This window comes from Narcine bancroftii, chromosome 3, assembly GCF_036971445.1.
Source record: "Narcine bancroftii isolate sNarBan1 chromosome 3, sNarBan1.hap1, whole genome shotgun sequence".
Lineage (NCBI taxonomy): Eukaryota > Metazoa > Chordata > Chondrichthyes > Torpediniformes > Narcinidae > Narcine > Narcine bancroftii.
Window position 1 is genome coordinate 223,447,785 of NC_091471.1, and position 26,405 is coordinate 223,474,189.

General features: G+C 46.4%; 1 protein-coding gene and 1 long non-coding RNA gene across 3 annotated transcripts in view; one reads left to right on the top strand and one right to left on the bottom strand.

Moving 5' to 3' along the window:
* Positions 1-26,405, bottom strand: part of cfap299 (cilia and flagella associated protein 299) — an 814,201-nt gene that overhangs the window by 87,023 nt on the left and 700,773 nt on the right. The gene's annotated exons all lie outside the window — the stretch shown is intronic.
* On the top strand, positions 12,047-21,978 carry LOC138758175 (uncharacterized). Its single transcript, XR_011354191.1, has 3 exons — positions 12,047-12,143; positions 20,951-21,043; positions 21,667-21,978. It is a non-coding gene; the product is annotated as an uncharacterized lncRNA (long non-coding RNA).

A 26,405-nucleotide genomic window follows, 5' to 3' on the forward strand; every position in this document is an offset into this window, starting at 1 on the left:
ACAAAGGTTTTTGTTGGTTTTCAGAGAGAGATTTGTTGCTCGTTGGACACCTACAACTGATTCCTTCTGATCAGCAACTTCAGTGTCTTGCCGAAGAAACTTTCCCCATCAGTGTTTTCCAGGTGATAACCTCTTTCTTTCTGGTCACCACAGAGTTCCTTTTTGTTTCCCTTATTTCAAGTGAAACGTTATACAGCCAGCCATCTCCTCTTGAATGGACCAGAAGGGCTTCGACAAGGCTGAACTAAGAACTCACAACCCATCTTCAAAATGTTTTTTTCACAAGCTTGCCAGCTTGTCATGTTGCATCCCAGCTGCTACTGCTGAACTGAAGGACTGTAGAACTGAATTCTCTCTCTCAGAGAAAACCACATGACCTTCTTAGAACAGACAACTGTACTCAGACTGTGGCCCCTGACCCAATCTTCTGAGTTCATTCATCCATTGCTTTCTAAAATAATATATCCATTACTTCACAACATGTCTAATTAACACCTATTCGTGAAGTCCTGTTTTTGCAAAGGCGTCCGGAGCCTCGACTGTCTGGCTTGAGCAGAGCTCTGGCATTTTAAATGAGATCTGTTTTGAAGTGTTTGTATGTGACCTACACTAAAAAACCTGCCACAATTTATCTCCTTTTAAAACATATCTATATACAATATAAAATATAACATAATCAGTCACAATAACCTAATTTTGAGACTGTGACCCTTGGGCTTGATTCACCCATCAAGGGAATCATCTGATCTACATCCAATCTGTTAAAACTTTTCACAATTCGAAATGTTTCTATGAGATTCACCCACCCCCCCCCCTCCAAATACTCCTCTACTCCAATGAATACAATCCAATAGTTGTCATATGTTCTTCATTACATTAACCTTCGCATTCCAGGAATCATCCTAGTAAATCTCCTTTGCACCCTCTCCAACAACATCACATCCTTTCTAAGATAGGGGGCCCAAAATTGCACACAGTTCTCTAAATGTGGACTTACTATTCCTCTTGAAATGAAGGCCAACATAGCATTTGCTTTCTTCACCTCCAATCCCATCTGGTCATTAACTTTTAGGTTTCCCTGCACAAGGATGCCCAGGTCCCTTTGCACCTCCGAGGTTTGAATTTTCTCCCCATCCAGATAGTATTCTGCCTGTTTATTTCCACTGCCAAAATGTAGAACCGAACACTTCTCTACATTGTACCACATCTGCCATATTTTTGCCCAGTCCCCCAATTCGTCCATATCCTTTTCCAACTTTACAGTTTCTACTACACTTCATTCTCCACCACCTATCTTGGTATATGTGTATACATTCTCTGTTAAACAATAAAAATATTTTTAAAAAAAACAAAATCTTGCTACCACCATGACTAGGCCCAAGATGGTGGCTCTTGTGCTGGCAGCGGCCTCAAAAGGTTGCAGACTCCTGGGAAGAAGACAACACTACGACCATGGCTGCAGACCAGTGCAGGGCTCCGTGGCTGAAAAATACATGCAGGCTGTGGGCTGCTGGAGACTGCAGTCAAAGGACTCACACCAGGTGCGGACTGCTGGAGACTGGCTCAAGACTAGGGGAAGGGGTACCAGGTATGGGAAATGGGAGGCGAGGGGTTGCCGAGGGCGGGCGGGACTCCTGAGGTCCCTCGGGCACTGAAGGCTTCCTGATTGCATCAGAGGTTTGAATCCACAGCTTGAGTTGCCAATGGTTTGGACTAAAGTCTGTGTAGCTGCAGAGACTGTGGGAGCACTGGAGGCAAATCTACAGACACTCACTGATTCTGCTCTTCTTTTTCTGACTATAAGGGCGTCAGGAAATTTCTGCTGATGGTGAATCTTTGTCTTAAGGCAGACTAAATCCAATTACATGTAATATTGCACCTGTTTCATTACATGACAATAAAAGAATCTTGCACCTTTCCCCGCCACAACTTCTTTACCTACCCGTCACCCACACCTTTCTTCCTCCACCTTCCCAGCCCCTTCCCTTTCTTCCTCTAATCCGACTGCATCTCTCTCTCATCCCTCTGCCTCTTCCCCCTCTTACCTGTATTCACTTATCACTGGAAGCCAGTGGCTGATCAATAAGGGATTCTGCAGCTGAAGAACACATGGGTGGAAGGCCATTGGAGGCCCGAGGTGTGGACCCCTCGCAGGCCGCAGGGTGCTGGCGACTGCGGTCGAGGGATTCACACCAGGCTGTGGACTGCTGCAGGCTGGCTCAAGACTGGCTGAAGGGGTATCAGGTACTGGAACCAGTTTGTGAGAGGATGCCAGGGCATTGAAGGTTTCCTGATTGTGTCAGATGTTCAGATCTGGAACTCGGACTGCTGATGGTTTGAACTAGACTCTGTGCGGCTACGGGGGCTGTGGTAATGCTAGAAGCAAATGCACGGATACTCGGTGACCCTGAGAGGACTATCTTTCACTTGTCTTTCTCTGACTGTCAGAGGCACTTGGGGCAATTTCTGCCAATGGCGAATCTGCCTGACTTACGGCTGTCAAAAGCAAATTCCATTTAACATTGCACTGATTTTATTTCATAATAATAAAGGAATCTTGAATCTTGAAAATGTTGAATCTTTTGACCTGAACCATGGATGCTTGGATGCTGTTTGGCCTGCTGAGTTCCTCCAGCATTCTGTGCTCTTTATGCATTTACTTACAATGCAATTCATCATCCAAACTAGCTCATTCAACGAAAAGCCACAATTATAAGAACTTAATGAACCATAATCCTAAATTAAAGGGATTGCCATGGACCTAATGGATTTACAAGACTTTAATCCAACGTGATTACTATTGGTCATAGAGCATCACAGTTTAATGGTTTACTTTGTGTTTTAGCACAGAGAAATTGAATATTCACTTGCCAAGCCAACAAATTAGGAATTGATTTGGTGTGCTAACATCACTTGGCTATGATCAGGAAGATTTAAATCCACAAAGGTGGCAATGAGACATTGAATTCTACATCGAGTATGGTTTGTTGAGTGCTATTTGCACTTCTTCTTTGGCTTGGCTTCGCGGACAAAGATTTATGGAGGGGGTAAAAGTCCACGTCAGCTGCAGGCTCGTTTGTGGCTGACAAGTCGATGCGGGACAGGCAGACACGGTTGCAGCGGCTGCAGGGGAAAATTGGTTGGTTTGGGTTGGGTGTTGGGTTTTTCCTCCTTTGCCTTTTGTCAGTGAGGTGGGCTCTGCGGTCTTCTTCAAAGGAGGTTGCTGCCCGCCAAACTGTGAGGCGCCAAGATGCACGGTTTGAGGCGATATCAGCCCACTGGCGGTGGTCAATGTGGCAGGCACCAAGAGATTTCTTTAGGCAGTCCTTGTACCTTTTCTTTGGTGCACCTCTGTCACAGTGGCCAGTGGAGAGCTTGCCATATAACACGATCTTGGGAAGGCGATGGTCCTCCATTCTGGAGACGTGACCCATCCGGCGCAGCTGGATCTTCAGCAGCGTGGACTCGATGCTGTCGACCTCTGCCATCTCGAGTACTTCGACGTTAGGGATGAAAGCGCTCCAATGGATGTTGAGGATGGAGCGGAGACAACGCTGGTGGAAGCGTTCTAGGAGCCGTAGGTGATGCCGGTAGAGGACCCATGATTCGGAGCCGAACAGGAGTGTGGGTATGACAACGGCTCTGTATACGCTTATCTTTGTGAGGTTTTTCAGTTGGTTGTTTTTCCAGACTCTTTTGTGTAGTCTTCCAAAGGCGCTATTTGCCTTGGCGAGTCTGTTGTCTATCTCATTGTTGATCCTTGCATCTGATGAAATGGTGCAGCTGAGATCAAGTGCTAAATCCTCTTGATTAGTGTATCATTTTATTATGGAGCATGTACTTGAGACTGTATATTATTACTTTTTTTTTTTTTTTTCTTTGGCTTGGCTTCGTGGACGAAGATTTATGGAGGGGGTAAAAAGTCCACGTCAGCTGCAGGCTCGTTTGTGGCTGACCAGTCCGATGCGGGACAGGCAGACACGATTGCAGCGGTTGCAAGGGAAAATTGGTTGGTTGGGGTTGGGTGTTGGGTTTTTCCTCCTTTGCCTTTTGTCAGTGAGGTGGGCTCTGCGGTCTTCTTCAAAGGAGGCTGCTGCCCGCCAAACTGTGAGGCGCCAAGATGCACGGTTTGAGGCGTTATCAGCCCACTGGCGGTGGTCAATGTGGCAGGCACCAAGAGATTTCTTTAGGCAGTCCTTGTACCTTTTCTTTGGTGCACCTCTGTCACGGTGGCCAGTGGAGAGCTCGCCATATAATACGATCTTGGGAAGGCGATGGTCCTCCATTCTGGAGACGTGACCCATCCAGCGCAGCTGGATCTTCAGCAGCGTGGACTCGATGCTGTCGACCTCTGCCATCTCGAGTACCTCGACGTTAGGGGTGTGAGCGCTCCAATGGATGTTGAGGATGGAGCGGAGACAACGCTGGTGGAAGCGTTCTAGGAGCCGTAGGTGGTGCCGGTAGAGGACCCATGATTCGGAGCCGAACAGGTTACTTGTAACATCATCGTAATAAAGTTTAGTTATTTAAATATTTAGATTTTTACAACATTGATATAGATTAGTTCATCCAGTTCCTCACTGTATCATCCGTCAAACATGGAGCATTTTTGTTAATCTAAAAAAAATTAATTTAAATTTTATAAAAGGTAATTTTAAAAAAATTAGAAATGTAGCAGAATAACAGGACAATTTGGCCCATGAGTCCATGGCACCAAATTTGCACCACAAGAACCGACGGCCCCCGGTATGTTTTGAATGGTGGGAGGAAACCCGGGTAAAACCCAGGCAGACATGGAGAGAATGTACAAACTCCTTACAGACACCACAGGATTCCGACCCCATGTCCCAACTGCTGGCGGTATAAAGCCGTTGTGCTAACCGCCATGCCAACTGCGCCACCCTATTAACTTTTAATGTATTAGTTTTAAAATGTTGAAAATATAAATCTTATTATATTGGGGCTGATGGAGCTTATTCCCTCTTTTAAAAATAATTATGAAATACATTTTAAAAACCATAACTTCTCTTCAAATTAATTTATAGTACAATTTTATCAAAAATTAATTTTCTATGACAATGTCCAGAAATTCCTTGGTACCTGTACAGCAAAAGTCCAAAAATCTGGATGACAGAAATCCAGATTGCTAGAGAATCCACACTCTAAACTTTTAAAAATTTAGTTGGCTTCTGCCTGCTTGCATAAGTGGCAACAAGCAACTGCACTGAACACAGGGAATCTTAGCACAAAGAAATTCATTTGTTTATTGTATTTTTATTTTACAATTTTCATTTTTAAACATAATTTCAAGCATTACATGCTTTTATTGTAGTAAAAACATTTTATGCTTACATTTTTGTTGAGTGTTGATTTCATTTTTCTTTGAAACTGCTCGTTTTGATAAATGAAGCGTGCTGCATTAACTAATGAATAAACGATCACAATTTACTTTATTCCTCCTTAAATTTGAATTTTGAGAGTATCGCCCAAGAATCTGGAAAATCCGAAACCCAACCAACCCAATCCCTTGAGCGGTCCGGATTTTAGGACTGGGAACGGTGCAGTTGAAGGTCTCTGTGTTCATTTTGAGATTCTGCTGTAGCCAATTCCAAGAGCTTCTGCTGACCAAGGCATTCAACATGATTGGCCGGCTCTTGTGTACTTTCCTCCAAATGCTATGATAGTGCAGAGTGCACAACGGGAAGCCTTGGATAATTCTGGGCAGGAGCCACATGCAAGCATTGGCAGTTGGAGGTTTGGGTCAGGTACTGAGTTGCCACCTTAGTGTAGAATCAGAGCGAGAATGGGGAAAATGAAGTCAGAGCTGCTGGTGGGAATGGGTATTTAGAAGGAATGTGGCATCAAAGCATTCATCAAAGGGTGAACAAGGAGTTCGAATTTGGGATTTTAGTTCATCAGATATCAGAAGGATGAGCGAGCAAATGGAAAAATGAGAGAGAGTTGGATCTGAGAGACACACACTATCTGTGTGGAGTATGGCATCTAATCAGGGAGCTGCTCAATTAAATTTAAATGTTAAATTTAGACATTCAGCATGGCAACAGGCCCTTTCAGCCAATTACACCCAATTAACCTACACTCCAGTACGTTTTGAAGGGTGGGAGGAAATCAGAGCCCCTGCGGAAAGCCTACGCAGACATGGGGAAAATGTACAAGCTCCTTACAGATAGCACAGGATTCGAACCCCCCCCTGTCCCGATCGCTGATGCTGTGAAGGCGTTGTGCTAACCGTTATGCCAACCATGACATTCTGGGAATGCCTGATGACAGCACACATGAGGTCATTTCCCAGTCAGGGTTTCAAAGCAGTGCTGTGTGGAGGATTATATCAATATGTATGCATCTGATATATTTTGTGTTGCTGCAATCGAGATACAGAAGCTTGTTTGAAATTTTGCAATTGGAAGTCTTGAACTGAAATCAATGCAATCCCATTCCACTCCAGAATTAACTGATGAACATGCAGCAGAGAATTTCAGGGCACTCTTACATGGTACGACAATAACTAGGACCAGCTAATGTCTCTTGTGGACTAGTCCCTATTAACTACTTCCATTTAATGAAAGGGGAAGAACAATCAAGTGCCATCAGTTACCTCTATAAATGCTTAACCCAAATATCTGGAAGAAATACATCTGAGTAAATCCAATGGGCCAAGTGAGATAATTCTGAAGAATTACATTTATCCAAGAGTGGCTTTGTGCAAGCTGCATTTTTGGCACCTTGTAACACAGCAGATTCTTCAACAGGTCAGAGAAAGCTAATCAGGACAAAGGAGTTTCCCTGTGTTTGCTACCTGGAGGGTTATCTGACCACCCAGACAGGAAGCCAGTCAAAAGTAACTTCTCCCTGTCAATCAATGTCAAACCCACCCACAGATAAAGACATTACAATTGGTCCTCCTCCTCAACGAAAAAAATTGCTGCAGTAGAAAACCTAGCACGTGCTAGCTTACTCCCTTTTCATTTGGCGACCATCACTAAACTCCCCTCCTGGTTGCTACCCACAGGGGATGCTGGAGAACAAATTAAATGTTTTGTAATCACATTTTTAGTTACAGCACGGTAGAAGTCAATTCGAGCCACTTAGACCAGCGCTGCTCAATTGCACCCAAATTAATCTGCAGCCTATACAATGTGGAGGGTGGGAGGAAACTGGAGCACCTGGAGAAAACCCACATAGACATGGGGGGAATGTGCAACCTCGTTACAGACAGCTCTGGATTTGAACCCGGGTCGCTGGCTGTGTGATAGCCTTCCGCTAACCACTACACTAATGGTGTCGTGTAAGGTGTGTGCCAGTGAAAGGTGGAGGATATTTGTGGTATATACCATGAGAGACTATAATGTTGTAATGGTATGGATTGTGTGTGCTAATTGGCTCGGGCTGGCCCACCCCCTGATGATACTCTCACCTGGACTCCTTCCCTGGGACCCAGGCCATAAAGGTCTGGCCACCTCTCCCTTCCCTAGTTTGGATCTGGGCCGGCTGAAGTCTTCTGTATAATAAAGCCTATCATTCCCCTCAGTCTTTGTTCTTGTGATTATTGGGGCAACTGATGGTGCCCAACAATTTATCGTACAGAAATGTTTAACGTCTCCGGTAATGGAGAAGTTTCTGCGCCCCAATCGTCTAGAGGTGGATCCCCAAGTCCCGGGTGCATCAGAACTCTTTGAGCAGTGTGTCAACTGCTTTAACAACTTCCTGGAGGCAGCTGCTGGAGTGGTCGATTTGGATGAGAAGAGGCTGAAAGTCCTACAGGCAAGAGTCGGCCAGAGGGCTTTCCAGGCCAATAGAAGCTGCACGACCTACACAAAGCTAATGGCTGAGCTACGGGCGTTATACAAGTCCAAGATCAATGAGGTCTACTCTCGTTACCTTCTGGCGTCCAGAAAACAGCAGCCTGGTAAGTCGGTGGATGAGTTCGTTCTTCCCCTGATCACATTGGGAAAAGACTGTTTTGGAAACCTCACGGTCCCTGTGCCAGGGGCCCAGTGCATGGAAGACCCGGTCCAGGTCGCTGCATGTCAGGATTGAGGTCAGATTACATACAACAACATCTCCTTGAGGAGGATCAACTCCCACTGTAACGTGCAATCTAACTGGCCAGGACCTTAGACATGGCCCAGCGCCATTTGGAGTTGATCGCAGGCAGAAGTGGGGCTACCCAGTATGTGCCACCATGAGGGCCGCCATCATGGGAGTTGGCATCAGGGACAGCCAACCCGACTATGTCTGCAGTAGCGCCGAGATTGTCGAGGTGCAACTTCTGTGGCCAGGCAAGCTATCCACGACTTCTCTGCCCTGCAAAAGGAGGTACCTGCATGGGCTGCGGAAAAAAGGGCCACTACCAATGTGTTTGCAGGTCCAGAGTCCCATCTCAAAGCAGTGCGGCATGTATGGCCGAGAAGCTACCAGTGCATGGTAAGGCGAGCACCATTTCACCCACTCCCGCCACCATCCTCTGTGCAGCAGCAACCTTCACCAGTGACATCACTTCCGGCCCCGATGATGTCACTTTTGCCTTCTTCATCGGTGTTAGCAGCACGGTCAACATGGAGACCACCATCTTGGGCATCGGGCCTGCCCACCGATGACGAAGACGATGCACCCATCCTGGCATTGATCACCTTGGACCAAGCCAGCCCTCACCTGATCATGAACTCCATGATGCAGATCAAGGTGAATGGGCACAAATCGAACTGTAGCTTTGATAGTGGCAGTACCAAAAGTTTTATCCACCATGGTGGCCTGTAGATACCCATTTGGCTGATGACTGGGTCTGTGTCAATGGTGGCGAATGACCAGCGGACTTGTATCCAGGGATACTGTGTGGTTTCTCTGATGGTGGGGGCAGTTGGGGGGGGAGTGGGGGGGGAAGGAAGTTGTTGGTCATGACCCAGCTCTGTGCACCCATCCTCCTGGGCTTCGACTTCCAGAGTCAATTCAGGAGCGTGCCGATGGTGTTCGGGGGCACCAAGCCTACACTCACCATTTACAACCCGCAGCTTATGGAACCCCCCCTCAATTGAGCACCCAGCCTCCAGTTCTGACCTGCAGCCTCACCACCCTGCGGGTGGCTCAAATGTCACTATTCGTGAACCTCACCCTGGATTGTAAACCGATCGCCACCAAGAGTAGGTGCTATAGCATTGAGGATATGGCATTCATCCGGGCCAAGTTTCAGTGACTCTTGGCGGAAGGGATCATAGTCTCTAGCTCCAGCCCCTGGAGGGTGCAGGTCCTCATGGTCAGAGGGGCAGGCATGCCCCGGATGGTGATTGATTATAGCTAAACCATCAACCGCTTCACCCAGTTGGATGTGTACCTTCTACTCTGGATAGCTGTCTTGGTCAATAAGGTCACACAATACAGAGTCTTCTCAACCATTGACCTCAAGTCGGCCTATCATCAACTCCCCCTTTGCCTGAGCGACCAGTTCTTCATGGGTTTCAAGGTCGATGGCAGACTTTTTCACTTCCTGCGGGGGCCTTTCTGAGTTACTAACGGTGTCTCTGCTTTTCAGAGGGTCACAAATTGGATGGTGGAGGAGCACAAGCTGATGGTGACGTTCCCATATCTCGACAATGTCACCATTTGTAACCACGACCAATGGGACCACGACGTGAACCTCGCAAGGTTCTTACATACAGCCAAGACTCTCAACTTGACGTACCATTAGGACAAGTGTGTGTTTAACACAGAACATTTGGCCCTTGTTGGTTGTGTCATGGCACATGGTGTCATTGCCCCGGACCCCGACCACATGCGACCCCTTCTGGAGCTCCCAGTCCCAAACACTCTAAAGGCACTGAAAAGGTGCTGTTTTCCTATTATGCCCGATGGGTGCCTAATTACGCCAAAAATGTCCACCCCCTGATTAAGTCCACAGCTTTCCCGTTATCGGCAGAAGCCCAAGTTTCATTCTATCAGATCTGAGGAGACATCGCAAAGGCCATGTTGCATGCCGTGGATGAGTCCATCTTGTGTCAGGTGGAGAGCGATGCCTCCGATTTTGCACTGGCCACCACTCTTAACCAGGCAGGCAGGCCAGTAGCTTTTTTCTCCCGCATCCTGCATAATCTTGAGGTACGTCACTCCTCGGTCGGGAAGGAGGCCCAGGCGATCATTGAGGCGGTGCACCACTAGCGACTTTAACTGGCTGGTAAGTGTTTTATCTTGTTGACAGACCAGAGGGCCATGGCCTTCATGTTTAATACCAAACAGCGGGGTAAAATCAAGAATGACAAGGTTCTTAGGTGGAGGATTGAGTTCTCCACCTATAATTATGACATCTTGTATCGACCAGGTAAACTCAACGATCCTCCAGATGCCCTATTCCGGGGGACGTGCGCCAGTGCACATCTTGACTGTCTCCAGACCCTCCACGACAGTCTGTGCCACCCCAGAGTCAAAAGGTTATACCACTTCATCAAGACTTGGAACATTCCAACGTCCGGTCCACCACCAGACGCTGCCAGATCTGCACTGAATGTAAGCCACAGTTCTACCTATCCAAGAAGGCTCATCTCATCAAGGCCACACATCTTTTTGAATGGCTCAGTGTTGATTTCCAGGGCCCCCTACCCACTACAAATAGGAATGCCTACTTCCTGATGGTGGTGGATGAGTTGTTCAGGTTCCCCTTTGCTATTCTCTGCCCAGAAATGACCTCGGCGACCGTAATCAAGGTGCTGCACATTATCTTCACCCTGTTCATGTACCCCGCATACATCCACAGCGATTGGGGGACCTCGTTCATGAGTGTGGAATTGTGACAGTACTTCCTGGCCAGAGGCATAGCCACCAGCAGGACTACCAGCTATAATGCCAGGGGTAATGACTAGGTGAAAGGGAGAATGCCACCATCTGGAAGGCGGTGCTTTTGGTCCTTGGGTCCAAAAATATGCCAGTGTCCCACTGGCAGGACGTTTTCCTGAAGCGCTTCACGCCATCCGATTGCTCCTGTGCACCACGACTAACACCACCCCGCATGAACGTTTGTTTGGTTTCCCTAGGAGATTGGCAAATCGTCCCTCCATTCCTCCTTGGTTGGCCACCCCAGGGCGAGTCCTGCTACAAAGACACGCGGAGAGCCATAAGATGTATCCACTGATTGACACCTCATACACACCAATGCGCAATACATATTTGTGAGGTACCCCAATGGCCACGAGGACACTGTGCCTATCCAAGACCTGGCAAGGGCTGGAGATCCTGAAACCGCTCTGCCTCCCACAGCCCATCCCATGGAGCAGACCATCCCACACGGGAGCACAATACTGGAGGCTGAGCCACCCAGCTCCCCTCTCCAGGAGTCAGTCCTCCGGGAGACATCAAATCCCCATTCCTCCCGGGAGCCCTCAAGTATCACCCCAACCCGGACTGTTCCCTCCCCTGACTCCACCCCCCCCCCCCGGGGACCGCTTCCCCTCCCAAACAGCAGAGCTCGGACACACCTGCCCTCCAGCGGTCCCGCAGAAGGAGGGAGTCGCTGGTGTGGGTAAACCTCGAGCAAATTTTTTTTCCCTTTTCTCTCTCTCTCTCCCCTCTCTTTGTGTCAAAGGGGGGGAGGGGTTCTGTTTAAAAAGAGGGGGTGAATGTAATGGTATGGACTGTGTGTGTTAATTGGCTTGGGCTGGCCCGTCCCCTGATGACACTCTCACCTGGACTCCTCCCCTGGGACCCAGGCCATAAAGGTCGGGCCACCTCTCCCTTCCCTGCACTTCCCTAGTTTGGATCTGGGCCAGCTCAAGTCTTCTGTACAATAAAGCCTATCGGTCCCCTCAGTCTTTGTCCTTGTTATTACTGGGGCAACTGGTAGTGCCCAACACATCTCACCCATTGTAACTTGTAGACAATGAAACAACAAAGGAAGTTGTGATGTAGTTAGCACCAAAATGTGCTGGAGACACTCAGCAGGTCCCACAATGTCCATAGGAGGTAAAGATATATAACCAATGTTTTGGGCCTGTGCCCTTTGTCAAGGTATGAGCAAACAATAGGCACGTGGTTTAAAAAAAAGGCACCTACCAGTAAAAACAATTTTCCTGCCTCGATTTTATCTATCCCTTTCATAATTTTATATGTTTCTATAAAATTTCTCATTCTTCTGAATTTGGGTGAGTATAATCCCAGACGATTTAGTCTCTCCTTGTAGGTCAAACCCCTCATCTCTGGGATCAACATGGTGAACTTCTTTTAGACTCTTGCCAAGGCCAGTATATCCTTCCTCAAGTATGGAGACCAGAACTGTACACAGTGCTCCAGGTGCGACCTCACCAGTACCTTGTACAGTTGGAGCATGACCTCCCTGCTCTTGAATTCAATTCTTCTCGCGATGAAGGCCAACATTCCATTTGCTTTCTTAATAACCTGTTGTACCTGCAACCCAACTTTTTGAGATTCGTGTACAAGCCCTCCCAAGTCCTTCTGCATGACAGCATGCTGAAGTTTTTCACCATTTAAATAATAATCTGCGCTTCTATTTTCCTTGCCAAAGTGGATGACCTTGCATTTACTAACATTGTACTCCATCTACCATACCTTTGCCCACTCACTTAACTTAACTATATCCTTCTGCTGCCTCTCCACATCCTCTGTACAATTTGCTTTTCCACTCAATTTAGTATCACCTGCAAACTTGGCTACACTATACTCTGTCCCCTCTTCCAAATCAATAATGTAAATGGTGAACAGCTACTGGCCCAGCACCAACCCCTGTGGCACCCTACTTACTACTGTCTGCGAATCAGAAAAACACCCATTTATCCCAACTCTCTGCCTTCTGTTAGTTAACCAATCCTCAATCCATGCTGATAGATTTCCCCTCAGTCCATTCATCTGATAAGTCTCTTGTATTTCTTTGGCTTGGCTTCGCGGACGAAGATTTATGGAGGGGGTAAAAGTCCACGTCAGCTGCAGGCTCGTTTGTGGCTGACAAGTCCGATGCGGGACAGGCAGACACGATTGCAGCGGTTGCAAGGGAAAATTGGTTGGTTGGGGTTGGGTGTTGGGTTTTTCCTCCTTTGCCTTTTGTCAGTGAGGTGGGCTCTGCGGTCTTCTTCAAAGGAGGTTGCTGCCCGCCAAACTGTGAGGCGCCAAGATGCACGGTTTGAGGCGTTATCAGCCCACTGGCGGTGGTCAATGTGGTAGGCACCAAGAGATTTCTTTAGGCAGTCCTTGTACCTTTTCTTTGGTGCACCTCTGTCACGGTGGCCAGTGGAGAGCTCGCCATATAACACGATCTTGGGAAGGCGATGGTCCTCCATTCTGGAGACGTGACCCATCCAGCGCAGCTGGATCTTCAGCAGCGTAGACTCGATGCTGTCGACCTCTGCCATCTCGAGTACTTCGACGTTAGGGGTGTAAGCGCTCCAATGGATGTTGAGGATGGAGCGGAGACAACGCTGGTGGAAGCGTTCTAGGAGCCGTAGGTGATGCTGGTAGAGGACCCATGATTCGGAGCCGAACAGGAGTGTGGGTATGACAACAGCTCTGTATACGCTTATCTTTGTGAGGTTTTTCAGTTGGTTGTTTTTCCAGACTCTTTTGTGTAGTCTTCCAAAGGCACTATTTGCCTTGGCGAGTCTGTTGTCTATCTCATTGTCGATCCTTGCATCTGATGAAATGGTGCAGCCGAGATAGGTAAACTGGTTGACCGTTTTGAGTTTTGTGTGCCCGATGGAGATGTGGGGGGGCTGGTAGTCATGGTGGGGAGCTGGCTGATGGAGGACCTCAGTTTTCTTCAGGCTGACTTCCAGGCCAAACATTTTGGCAGTTTCCGCAAAGCAGGACATCAAGCGCTGAAGAGCTGGCTCTGAATGGGCAACTAAAGCGGCATCATCTGCAAAGAGTAGTTCACGGACAAGTTTCTCTTGTGTCTTGGTGTGAGCTTGCAGGCGCCTCAGATTGAAGAGACTGCCATCTGTGCGGTACCGGATGTAAACAGCGTCTTCATTGTTGGGGTCTTTCATGGCTTGGTTCAGCATCATGCTGAAGAAGATTGAAAAGAGGGTTGGTGCGAGAACACAGCCTTGCTTCACGCCATTGTTAATGGAGAAGGGTTCAGAGAGCTCATTGCTGTATCTGACCCGACCTTGTTGGTTTTCGTGCAGTTGGATAATCATGTTGAGGAACTTTGGGGGACATCCGATGCGCTCTAGTATTTGCCAAAGCCCTTTCCTGCTCACAGTGTCGAAGGCTTTGGTGAGGTCAACAAAGGTGATGTAGAGTCCTTTGTTTTGTTCTCTGCACTTTTCTTGGAGCTGTCTGAGGGCAAAGACCATGTCAGTGGTTCCTCTGTTTGCGCGAAAGCCGCACTGTGATTCTGGGAGAATATTCTCGGCGACACTAGGTATTATTCTATTTAGTAGAATCCTAGCGAAGATTTTGCCTGCAATGGAGAGCAACGTGATTCCCCTGTAGTTTGAGCAGTCTGATTTCTCGCCTTTGTTTTTGTACAGGGTGATGATGGTGGCATCACGAAGATCCTGAGGCAGTTTACCTTGGTCCCAACAAAGCTTGAAAAACTCATGCAGTTTGGCATGCAGAGTTTTGCCACCAGCCTTCCAGACTTTTGGGGGGGATTCCATCCATACCTGCTGCTTTGCCACTTTTCAGTTGTTCGATTGCCTTATATGTCTCATCCAGGGTGGGAACCTCATCCAGCTCTAGCCTTAGGGGCTGTTGAGGGAGCTGGAGCAGGGCGGAATCTTGGACTGAGCGGTTGGCACTGAAAAGAGATTGGAAGTGTTCTGACCATCGGTTGAGGATGGAGATCTTGTCGCTGAGGAGGACTTTGCCGTCTGAGCTGCGCAGCGGGCTTTGGACTTGGGGTGAGGGGCCGTACACAGCCTTTAGAGCCTCGTAGAAACCCTTGAAGTCGCCAATGTCCGCGCTGAGCTGTGTTCGTTTGGCGAGGCTAGTCCACCACTCATTTTGGATCTCCCGGAGTTTGCGCTGAAGATGGCTGCATGCGCGACGGAAGGCTTGTTTCTTCTCTGGATAGGACGGCTTTGTAAGGTGAGCCTGGTGGGCAGCTCGCTTCTTTGCCAGCAGCTCCTGGATTTCCTGGCTGTTTTCGTCAAACCAGTCCTTGTTTTTCCTGAAGGAGAAGCCCAGTACCTCTTCAGTGGATTGCAGTATGGTAGTCTTCAACTGATCCCAGAGGGTTTCAGGGGACGGGTCCGTGAGGCGGGTTGCAACGTCGAGCTTTGCTTTGAGGTTTGCCTGGAAGTTTCCTCTCGCTTCGTCTGACTGCAGGTTTCCAACATTGAACCTCTTTCTGGGGGCTTTATTGTTCCTGGGCTTTGGCTTGAAGTGAAGGTTGAGCTTGCAGCGAACCAGCCGGTGGTCAGTGTGGCATTCCGCGCTAGGCATGACCCTGGTGTGGAGCACATCTTGTTTGTCACTTTCTCGCACCAGGATGTAGTCCAGGAGGTGCCAGTGTTTGGATCGGGGATGCATCCAGGTGGTCTTAAGGCTGTCCCTCTGCTGAAAAAGGGTGTTTGTAATGACAAGTCGCTGTTCTGCGCAGAGCTCCAACAGGAGGCGCCCATTGTCGTTGCACTTGCCGACGCCATGCTTGCCCAGGATTCCTGGCCAGGTTTCTGAGTCTTTGCCGACACGAGCGTTGAAGTCGCCCAGGATGACAACCTTGTCGGCTGTAGGGGTACGTTGGATGAGGTTGCGCAGGTCGGTGTAGAACTTGTTCTTTTCTGCTGGTTCCGCCTGGAGGGTTGGAGCATAGACACTAATGAGGGTGATGTGACGCTTGTTTTGAAGTGGGAGTCGCATGGACATGATTCGGTCCGAGAGGCCTGTCGGAAGGTTTTCGAGTTTGGAGGCAATGAAGCTCTTGACCATGAAGCCTACACCAGATAGGCGTCGTTCATCCGAAGGCTTGCCAGACCAGTAGAGAGTGTAGCCCGCGCCGCGTTCTTGGAGGCTGCCTACATCTGCCAGGCGGACTTCACTGAGAGCGGCTATGTCGATGTCAAGTCTGAGGAGTTCATGTGCAATGAGGGCAGACCGACGTTCAGGTCGGTGGCTGTCAGCCTTGTCGAGCATGGTTCTGATGTTCCAGCATGCTAGCTTGAGTTTGTGAGCATCTTTTGAGGGGGAGGACGTGGAGGGGGAGGACGTGGAGGGGGAGGACGTGGAGGGGGAGGACGTGGACCTGTCCTCGGGCCTGCGCAAAGGAGCTTTTAGGTGGAGTGCAGTGCGCGCAGTACTGGCCCCACCCTTTACACCCATGGTTCGTGTGCCGTGGCCAAGCAAGCTGGGACGTGGCAGCGAGGTCCTTGGGTCGTAGGTTTTATATCGGAGTGGCCTTCTCCTAAGTCTCTTGTATGGTATCTTATCAAATGCCTTCTGGAAATCCAATATTCAACATCAACCTGTTCCCCTATATCAACCGCACCCATTATATCCTCAAAGAACTCCAGCAAGTTTGTAAAACAAGACCTGCCCTTTTTGAATCCATGCTGCATCTGACTGATGGAACCCCTTCGTTCTAAATGTCTCGCTATTTCATCCTTAATGACAGCTTCAAGCATTTTCCTGACTACAGACATTAAGCTAACTGGCCGATAGTTACTCATCTTCTGTCAACATCCCTTTTTAAAAAGTGGTGTGACATTTGCTGTCTTCCAATCTACCGAGACCTGCCCAGAATCCAGAGCATTTTGGTAAATGACTACCAACACATCGATTATAACTCCCGCCATTTCCATCAGTACCCTGGGATGTATCCCATCAGGACCAGGGGATTTGTCCACTTTCAGTCCCATTAGTTTGCTCATCACAATCTCTTTTATAATAATTATTTTATTGAGGGTCTCACCTCCCTTCACACCCCTATCACCACTCTTTGGTATGCTGGACATATCTTTCAACATAAAGACTGACACAAAATATCTGTCAATGTCTCAGCCATTTCCTCTTTTCTCAATATCAATCCCCCTTCTTCATCTTCCAAGGGATCTGTGTTGACTCTAGTTACCCTCTTCCATTTTATATATTTATACATATTTTTGCTGTCTGTTTTTATATTTTATAATATCTTCATAATCCTTCTTCCTTTTACCTATTTCTCATTTAGTTGTTCTTTGTTGCCTTTTAAAGTTTTCCCAATCCTTCAGTTTCCCACTACTCTTGGCTACTTTCTACACATGAGCTTTTAATTTTATACTTTCCTTTAGTTCCTTAGTTAACCGAGGCTGACTCTCCCTCTCTTAAAGCCTTCGTTTTTAATGGGAATATATTTTTGTTGAGCCCTGTGAAAAATCTCTTTAAAAGTCTTCCACTGTTCCGCCAACTAGCCGGTGCTCCCAGTCCACACTGATCAATTCCTCCCTCATCCTGTTGTAGTCTCCCCTGTTCAAGCATAATACACTAGTTTTAGATCTAACTATTGCACCCTCCATCTGTATGAGAAATTCAATTGTACTATTATCACTCTTTCCAATCAGGTCCCGAACTACAAGATCATTAATTTTACCTATCTCATTGCACAATACTAGATCTAAAATAGCATTCTCCCTTGTTGGATCCTTAACATGCTGTTCAAGAAAGCTATCACAGATGCATTCTATGAAGTCATCCTCCAGACTCCCTCAACCAACTTGATTTTCCCAATCTATGAGGAAGTTAAAATCCCCCACAACAACTGCTGTTCTGTTCTTACATGCCTCAGTTATCTCTCGGCTAATTGCCTCTGCCACCATGCTATTGTTATTTGGTGGGCAATAGACAACTCCCACCAGTGATTTTTTTTTTACTTTACTATTCTTAATCTCTGCCCAGATAGACTCAACATTCTGCTCCTATATCCTCTCTCACTATTACCCTGATCTCATCCAAGAGCACCAGCACACCACCTTTACCATCCTGTCTATCTTTTCATAGTGTGGTGAAACCACCACTGTACATATTCGTCATATGTAAATTACATGACCTTTCCTGGTTGCTCCTGCTCTCACTGGCTGGCTTGTGACTCCTCCCCCTTTCTTCCCAATAAAGGCTGTCATGCCACAAGCCTGTCTCCAGTTCAAGTTAGGGTCAGTGTGAGTGACCACCACAGAGATGCTGTCTATCTCTTGCAAACAAAAGCCTTCAATTTTGGCAACTTCTGTGTTTGTGTAATTGATTGTGCATCAATTTTATTTGCAAGATATTTTTTGGAACATGGACAAGTACACGAAGTTGAATCACCTAAATCGACCTGAGAGAACCCGAGGCAGCTGACAAGTTCGTGCTCTGGCGCTGCTGTTTTGAAAAGTTCCTCACAGCCTCGGCTGCTGTGATCCAGGACAATGAGTACAAGCTCCATCTGCTATACTCGTACATCGGGACTGCCAGACATACAGAGCCATAACAGACATCCTGAAGGACCAATATAAAGTCCAGTGAATGAGATCTATGTGCAGCACGTACTCCACTCATGCAGGCAGAGGCCTGGGAAAACCTTCAATAACTTTGTCAGGGCCCTGCAGGAGCTCGCGAGGGACTGCAACTGCCAGGCTGTCTGCAGAACAGCGCACACAGCTGCTGATCAGAGTCACCTATGTAACAGGTGTCTACTCCGACTGCGTGAGGCAGAGGCTACTCCAACAGAGACAATTGACCACTGAACTGGCGAACTCTCTTGAGGCAGCCATCCACAACACCAAATCATTCTCCAGCGAACATGTGGCTGCCTCGTGCGGAACACGGGGGTCATTATCTTGGGAGGCAAGCCCTCTCCCATTCTGAGCTGACCACCGCTGCCGTTAGCGACTACCTGACGTGCTACCTCTGCGGTCAGGCTAAGCACCCGAGGAAACATTGTCCTGCCAACTACGGAAAGAAAGGATATTTTGTGAGGGTCTGGAAGTCCAAACTAATCCCGTGTTCTAGCAGTGCCATACGCGAGCAGGGGCAGCCATCTTTGATGCTCTCACTTCCATGGGCTTGGGACAGCCGCACTCGCACACAATGGAGACCACCACCCACGATGACGTCACTTCTGCCTTCTCCCCTTTTTCTTCTGGCAAATGATGAAGGGACCGCGTGTGCACCATGGGGGCTGCTATCTAGGGCAGCATTTTATTGGGCCACCGGCAGCCATGGGAACTCCTCAGACAATGAACTGATGCTGGCATCAGTAACCCTGGATCAGCAGGACAGACCCCATCAACTCTCCATGTTCATGATGGACGTTAAGGTAAACAGTTGCCCCTCTGCTTGCCTATTCAACTGTGGAAGCACTAAGAGCTTCATTCACCCAGACACTGAACAGCACTGCAACCTTGGGGTGAATCCTGCGAGCTAGAGTGTTTCCATGGCATCCAAATCTCACTTGGCATGCATTCATGGCAGTTTCACAATAAACACTGACTGTCCGGGGGTCCATAGTGGTCTTTGTCAGCTTAAGCTGATCTAGTGCCGGGTCTGCACAAAGTGCAAACTGCACTTCTACCAGCCTGATCGGTCAAACCTGATCAAGGCCACTCACCCCTTTGAACGTCTAAGCATGGATTTCAAAGGACCCCTATCCTCTACAAACCGCAACATGTACTTCATCAACATCATCGATGAAAACCCACAGTCCCATTTGCCATCCCCTCCTGGACATGATTGCAGCTACCATCATAAAGGCTCTGAACAATCTGTTTACCATTTTTGGATACTTCTGTTACATCTACAGTGATAGAGGTTCATCCTTCATGAGCAATGAGGTACGTCAATATTTGCTGTCTTAGGGCATCACCTCTAGCCGGACCACCAGCTATAACCCCAAAGGGAATGGCAAAGTGGAGCGGGAGAGCGGGATGGTCTGATAGGCAGTACTACTGGTCTTAAATTCCAAGGGCCGCCCCATCCCACACTGGCAAGGAGTTCTCCCAGAGGCCCTCCATGCTCTCCGGTCCCTCCTGTGTATGGCCACCAATGAGGTACCTCATGAGAGACTGTTTACATTCTCCAAGAGTTCAGCGTCAGGAATCACCTTACCTACTTGACTGATGTTCCCCAGGCTGGTCCTACTCCCTAGGCATGTGAGGAACCACATGGTCTAGAGGGTCCAGCTTCTCCATGCAAACTCACAGTATGCCTATGTGGCATTCCCAGACAGACACGAAGACACAGTATCCATCCAGGACCTGGCACACACGGGAGCATCTGGACACAACCACCACCCCCCCCACCCCACCATCCTGGATGGATCAGTTGAAACTGATGGAGACCACCACAGAGACCCGGACGGGGACTCTCACGTCACAATGCCAAAGAAGACCGCTGGACAGACTGAAGTTACTAGGGTTTTCTGACCATACTACACACACTGGGACTTTCTTTTAAAAGAGGGGGTGAATGTCGTGAAATTACTATTGTACATATTTTCCATATGTAAATGACACGACCTTTCCTGGTTGACCCTGATATCACTGGCTGGCCCGTGACTCCTCCCCTTAATCCCCCATAAAAGCTGTCATGCCAGAAACCTGCCTCAGTTCGAGCTCAGGTCAGTGTGAGCCAGCAACACAAGGGATGCTGTCCATCTCTTGAAAATAAAAGCCTTCAGTCTCGGCAACTTTTTGCATAATTGATCGTGCATCACATAGTACCTGATACCCCTGAATATTTAATTCCCAGTCATGCCCATCTTACAACCATGATTCTGTGATGGCCACTAAATCACTGGGAAAAGGGTACAGGAGGCTAAAGACGAACACCCAGCAGCAGAAGGACAGCCTCTTCCCATCTGCCATAAGATTCCTGATTGAACAGACATTGTCTTACTTTTGATTTTTTTTTATTGCACTAATTTATTTTATCAGGTGGTTTGCAAGGTGTGATGTCACAAAACAACAAATTTTGTGACATGCTCTTGACAATAAATTCTCATTCAAAGATTCAAAGGACTTATCTTTAATTTCTTTTCCAGGTTGCATTCCTCTTGGTTCCCTCTCAAAACTAGGATACATCTCATGGAGGAAGAGGCTGCCAGAGTTCCTTCATGTGCTCTTTCACTGGCTCGGTAGGTCATCATCCAATGATTTAAAAAATGCTCAAAAGCCCATGCAGTTTTATGCCTATGGCTCTACTTAGAAAAAAATATCTGAAGAAATACAGGAATATTAGAGCCAGCACCACCATACTGAGGAACAGCTGTTTTAAAAAAAATTTTTACACATAACGCCACAGTTAGAGGCCAATTTGGCCCTAAGAGTCCATGCTGCCAAATTTATACCCCTTTATAGCCCTAGTATGTTTTGAAGGGTGGGAGGAAACGGGGCCCCCCAGAGAAAACGCATGCAGACACAGGGAGATCGTACAAACTCCTTACAGACAGTTCAGGATTCAGACCCGGGTCTGGTCCGGTCCCAATTGCTGGCACTGTAAAGGCGTGGCGCTAACTGCTGTGTCAACCATGCTTCTTCCCATGGGCAGTGAGAATGCTGATCAACCAAAGGAACTGCTCACACTAACCATCCGAGACTCTCATACTTACGAAATGATATTTCATTGTATATATGAATACTAGTCCTGTACATGTATTGTCTGTCTGCATGTGTGTTATATCTGGCTGTGTGTCTGCATGTTTTTTTTCTGCTGAGGACCAGAGAACACTGTTTAATTGAATTGTACTTGTGCCATCAGATGACAACTTGAGTTGACTTGATTGGTTGCATCATGGCTCGGTTCAGTAATCAGAGTGACCAAGAACGCGGAAGGCTACCTACAATAACAAACATGGTCAGATCCATCACAGCCTCCAATCTCCTATCCAATATCACTGGGAACCTCCATCATACTGGTCACCCTCTCTTCTCACTGCCACCTCAGGGAAGAAGATACAGAACCCTGTCCAGCACTTCTAGATTGAAGATCATTGATTTTCTCCCAATGGCCATGAAGCTCTTGAACCTCCCCTTACTACACTAATCATAAACAATTTTGACATGACAAATAGATCAGTCTGCGCTTCTGAAACACCACTTTATTTGTCTTGCACCACTGTATCTGTAAATATGCATTCATCTATCTTTTTTTCTGTACCTTAATGTGTACTAGTTGAGTTGCATTTTGTTTTAACAAAGTTCCTATTTGAGTGTCGCAATTAATTAACTCATTTTCCTTATCATCGTCAAGGCAAGAAATATGCTTGTGTTTTATATTTGTTATACTTAAACCGGCAATAATTTTCAAGTGCCCATAAAAAACTTGTACATAACTTTGATGTTCAAAATATCCATCTCATTAACTGGTTGTGTTAGACCACTGGATGTTTTGATTTCATTCTGTTTTCTTCCAGATCAATTCAAATGTACATGAGGCAACAAAAAAAAAGAAGCTAAATTTTCAAAACCAATTTCAAACTTAAAAGCAAAATAGTTTTCTTTTGGGAGGAATTGTGAAGGTTTTTTTAAAAAAAAGTACATTTATAAGGCGGCTTATCGAATCCTGTCAGCAGCATTCCATGACACGTCTGCTCAAAGAACAGAGCCTGTGGGACCAATCAGTAGATGCAAGAACACCACTGCTGGAATGGTGCATCAGAGGCTGGATAACTGACCAAGAAGCAAAAGGAAAAATAGTGTACTCGATGTACTGCTTCACTTGAACTATTCTGAAGTACTGTGATCGTTATGCAAGCCCATCTTAAAAGAAAGCAAAAGAAAAAAAAAGAAAGAAAATCTAATTGGAGCGAGAAAAGCTGAAGCTTGCACCTGGGAATTTCTTTTTAGAATTCAGGATAATTTCTTCTTTTTTTCAAAGTAACAATTGATTTAAAACTACTGCAAAGAATGGTCAGGTAGAATGTTCAATAGCAAGTTTCACACAGTGGGTGGTGGGTGCATGGAACGATCTGCCAGTGGGAGTGGTAGAAGTTAGTATAAAAGCATTCCATCAGGTACTTGGATCCAAAACAGTTAGAGGGGGTAGATAACCTTGACATCATAAGCAAGTTGGGCCAAATGGCCTGCTTCCCAGCTGAAAGCCTGCAACTATGACTTTATGAGTCTCAGTTCTGTCTTTGTGGATATTTCTTCATATAGATTTCACATTAATTTAACATTTGCAATTGTTCACTTACTTTTATATTGATGGAGTCACAATTGATTAAGTTTCTTCGCTCACCTGCAGCAACAAAGTGAGAAGTTCTGAGAGCCAGGAGGTCACTGATGACCAGGTGAGAAGAGAAACTGACTATGGAGAGCAAACCAAAGAGGGGAATGGGCTTCACAGCATGGAAACTACATGTAAGAGGAACTTGAATTGAAGCATCATGCTGGAATTGCATTAACTCTTTGCAAGACCTGTGCCACTAACTCATTGGCTCAGAGCTTGCTGAAGCAGGATGCATGAGAAAACAGTAGAGTTGGAAGTTCTGATTCCTCCGCGAGAATGTTTTATCTTGTATCACAAATTGCTGCAATCATGAATTGGTGATCCACAAATCTTAGCAATTCTACTATAATACAGATCGTTCCATATACCCACCACCCACTGCGCAAAACTTACATCGTTTCCCCTTTGGTTTTCGAAGACTGAGCTTTATGTTAGAATGATTAGCATTTGTGTTGCTCTATTATCTATTGCACTGTGAATTCTCAAGGAATGCCTTGTTTGAAGAAGTTTCCTTCCTCTCTCCAAAAGGGGTTCTGCGAAGCTCTCTCACCACCATCTCTACAACTACAATCTCATTAAGACAATCTACTGTCCCTGCACCTCCTCTTTCACTCTGGGCACCTACCCCAGCGTCATTCCCCTGTGTAGATATCATTTCACCTATTCTGATGTCACCTTAATTAATGGTTTTGACTCTGAAATGTTGTCTAACCATGCCTACCCATGGATGCTGTCTGACCCACTGAGTTCCTCCAACAATTCTTTGATCAAGATCCCAACATCTGAAGCTTTTGCATTCCTCCACTATGTAGTTTATCATCCATAATGAAGCAGGCCAGCAGTCATCAGTTCCACAGCCACCAGATATCTGGGGCTCAGCTCACTTCAGGCACCTAAACGTGCCCGGTCAGACATGAATGTGAGAAACATGCTCAGATACCAGTGAATGAGAATTAAGTATCAGAACTGGGATTCTTGAGGGTGCTGATGGCAAGAAGAGATCCTAAAGGGCCTCAGGTGCTGAAGACTTTCTAATCGTATCAGAGCTTTAGAGCTGGAGCCCGGGATGCTGAAGGTTTGAACAAGAGTCTTTGAGGCTGCAGAGGCTGTGGGAATGTTGGAGGGGTACCAGTTCGGGGATCCATGGTGGATGATGGATCACAGGGGCTAGGGTGGACAGTGCAAAGGGCTTAAGGACTATGAGGAGACTGTGAATTGGGGGACAGTTTCACTACAAGCTGGGGGACGGTGGCGTGGCAGCAGGCTGCAGCATCCTCTTCGGACAAGGGTGACGGTTAACTACAATCTGAGCTAGAGGACATTTTAAGATCTAGAAGTCTAAATGATATTGCAACCTGTCTTACTCTGCTCACTGCATAGTTTCTGACGATTAATGTAATGTAACATTTTTTTTATATATTCTGAGGAGTTTGTATAATTGTAGTTTGTAAGTGTAAGAGAGTTTGTTTAATTTATGATGTTTAATTCCTGTGAGGATATAGTAGTGGCCATGGTTTCAAGATGGAAGTGTGGCAGATGCTCGTAGTGGTTTCTTGGATATGGTGCTATTGTACCCTGCTGTGTTGTAGTCCTGTATCTTCTTTATGTAATGCATTGGTCTCAGAGTATGGTGTCTCATTTTTTTTTACTGTGGCTACAAATAAAGGTATTTGAACTTGAACTTGAAGTCAATCCTCGGACACTGTTTAGGGTACCAGGGAATGCTTATGGTGTCTTGTTGTTTGCCTCATGGCAAACTTAAGTATATCGTGCATATTAATATTTTTCATGATAATAAAAGGAGCCTTTGACAGCTTTGCGTCATTTGGCTTGGGCTCTCTCTTATCCTCTCTTGGTAAAAGAGAATTTGAATGGCGATTTTATTCTATTTTCATGTTTTTTTGTTTTTTTTAACTTTATTTATTCATTCAAAAAACAAATAATATATGACATATACAGCAATTAAACATGAACTTGAACATTTTTTCTATTTTCATGTTAATATAATATAAATATAACAATTTAGTATGTTATGGTGCTTTTTTACATTTAAACATAAAAAAATTCTAAAGTTAATTAGTTACATCGGATTGTTTTTCAATATTTGTTACCCATGAGTCCGTGCTGCCCAAATACACCAACTAACCTACAGCCTCCATATGTTTTTGAAGGCTGGGAGGAAACTGGAGTGCCTGGAGCAAGTCCACGCAGACACGGGGAGAATGTACAAAGTCCTTACAGACAGTGCTGGATTCGAACCCAGATTATTACGCCAATTACGTCCTGATTCAATCATTCAGTCAACAAAGGTCTTCAGGGTGATCCGAGGCTGAGGATTCAGTGAGATGCAGACTGATACCTCTTGACCTTTCACTCCACCCCCTCCACCTATTTGACACCTTTCAATTCTGTATAATCAACTCATTCACTCCTCACATGAAAAAGTGAAGTCCAGGTGAGGGCAAAGAACAGGGCTGATTATGGGCAACAGGCTACATCTAATATAATTCACATAACATGAAGATCGAAAACAGCACATGCTGGAAATCTGAAAGGATTTTGACCCAAAATTTTTCACTTTCCACAGATTTTACCTGCCCTGCTGCACTTCCATTAGGTTCTATTTTGATGCCCATGAAATGGATTATTTTAGAAATAACCATCAAGATACTATCCTTTTCATGATGCAGATTCAGCCTGTGAATTGTCAGTAATTTTAGCACGGTTAGCGTAGTGATTAGTGTAATGTTATTATAGTAGCAGCGAATCTGATGCTGTCTACAAGGACAATAGACAATAGAAGCTGGAGTAGGCCCTTCGGCCCATCGAGCCAGCACCGCCATTTTACAGATCATGGCTGATCACTACTATCAGTACCCCTTTCCAGCCTTATCCCCATAACCCTTAACTCCTTTGCCCACTAGAGTCTTATCTAACTCTCTTTTGAACATAATCAGCGAATCTGCCTCTACCACCCTCTGTGGCAGAGCATTCCACAGATTCACACTTCTCTGGGTAAAAAAATGTTTTCTCATCTCCGTCCTAAAGAGCCTACCCTGTATTCTTAAACTATGCCCTCTAGTCCTCGTCTCCCCCATCATTGGGAACAAGTAATCTGACTTCACCCTGTCTATCCCCCTGATGATTTTGTATACCTCAATCATGTACCCCCTCATCCTTCTAAACTCCATCAGATACAAGTCCAGTTTTTCTAGCCTTTCAGCATATGTCAACTCCACCATCCCTGGAACTAACCTTGTAAATCT